The sequence below is a fragment of the Trichomycterus rosablanca genome, chromosome 6 (genome assembly GCF_030014385.1).
Source record: "Trichomycterus rosablanca isolate fTriRos1 chromosome 6, fTriRos1.hap1, whole genome shotgun sequence".
Taxonomy (NCBI): domain Eukaryota; kingdom Metazoa; phylum Chordata; class Actinopteri; order Siluriformes; family Trichomycteridae; genus Trichomycterus; species Trichomycterus rosablanca.
The window spans coordinates 13,200,595-13,202,864 of NC_085993.1; positions in this window are offsets into that span (position 1 = coordinate 13,200,595).

The window sequence follows — 2,270 nt, forward strand, 5'->3', positions numbered from 1 at the left end:
TCCTGGACATATCGCCAATCCATCACAGGGCAAACACACACACACTCATACCTAATTACCTCCAATTAACCTGATTGCATGTCTTTGGACAGTTGGAGAGAGCCCACATAGACACAAAGAGAACATGCAAACTCCACACAGAAAAGACCTGGACCCCTCCACCTGGGAACTGAACCCTGGACCTTCTTGCTGTGAGGCAGCAGTGCTACCTACCGAGCCACAATGACATCCTCAAAGGAATTTTTTCATGACCTGGTGAATACCATATTACAAAAATTGAGGCTGTTCTGATATGTAATGTCTGTTATTTTATTTTTGACCTATATGAGAAATAAAACGTCCCCCTACATGATATATGGAACACTGTTGGATGTTTAACATGTAGCTATAAGTATTAAACAAGTTGAAGAGGTCTTCTCTCACCTCTGAGGGAAGCAGTATGTTTTAATGATCCAGACTGCAGCCAGTAGTGCAATAGAACCGACTATAAGTACAGCAGCAATCAGACCGGAGTGCACCCTCACCGGCACCTGCACAAAAACACACATAACACTAGAGGTTAACCAATCGTATATTCAACACAGAGAAGATCATTACCATAAGAGTTCCTCAGGACATTTTACCCTCACTCACCTGCACAAAACACTTACTGCCATCAACACTAGAGCTCATCATTCATATATACTTACTCATATACCACTCATACACTATATACCATATAGCAATCATATATTCAACACAGAGAGGATCAGAAGATAAGTTCTTCAAAAATTTCACCCTCACTTACCTAAACAAAAACACTCACTGCCATTAACACTAGAGATCATCATTCATATATTTGTTTGTTTTATTTATTTTTTACACTTTGGTTACATTCATGACAGGAACGGTAGTTACTCGTTACACCAGGTTCTTCAGTTCACAAGGTTATATCAAATACAGTCCTGGACAATTTAGTTTATGTCTTTGGACTGTGGGAGGAAACCGGAGCTCCCGGAGGAAACCCACAAAGACACGGGGAGAACATGTAAACTCCACACAAAAAGGACCCGAACTGCCCCACCTGGGGATCAAACCCAGGACCTTCTTGCTGTGAGGCGACAGTGCTACCCACCCAACCACTGTGCCGCCTCATCATTTATATATTCAATCACCAATCATTTAACATATAGTATGTATCAATCATACATTATATACCATATATCATATACTGTATATCAATCATATATTATATACCATATATCAATCATATATTATATACCATATATCAATCATACATTATATACCCTATATCATATACTGTATATCAATCATATATCATATACCATATATCAATCATATATTATATACCATATATCAATCATATATTATATACCATATATCAATCATATTATATACCATATACTATAAACCATATATCAATCATATATTATATACCATATATCAATCATACATTATATACCCTATATCATATACTGTATATCAATCATATATCATATACCATATATCAATCATATATTATATACCATATATCAATCATATATTATATACCATATATCAATCATATTATATACCATATACTATAAACCATATATCAATCATATATTATATACCATATATCAATCATACATTATATACCCTATATCATATACTGTATATCAATCATATATCATATACCATATATCAATCATATATTATATACCATATATCAATCATATATTATATACCATATATCAATCATATTATATACCATATACTATAAACCATATATCAATCATATATTATATACCATATATCAATCATATTATATACCATATACTATAAACCATATATCAATCATATATTATATACCATATATCAATCATATATTACATACCATATATCAATCATATATTATATACCATATATCAATCATATATTATATACCATATATCAATCATATTATATACCAAATATCATATACTATAAACCATATATCAACCTTATATTATATACCATATATCAATCATATTATATACCATATATCATATAAACCATATATCAATCATATATAATATACTGTATATCAATCATATATCATATACTGTATATCAATCATATATCATATACTGTATATCAATCATATATTATATACCATATATCAATCATATATTATATACCATATATCAATCATATATTATATACCATATATCATATACTCTACTATAAACCATATATCAATCATATATCATATACTGTATATCAATCATATATCATATACTGTATATCAA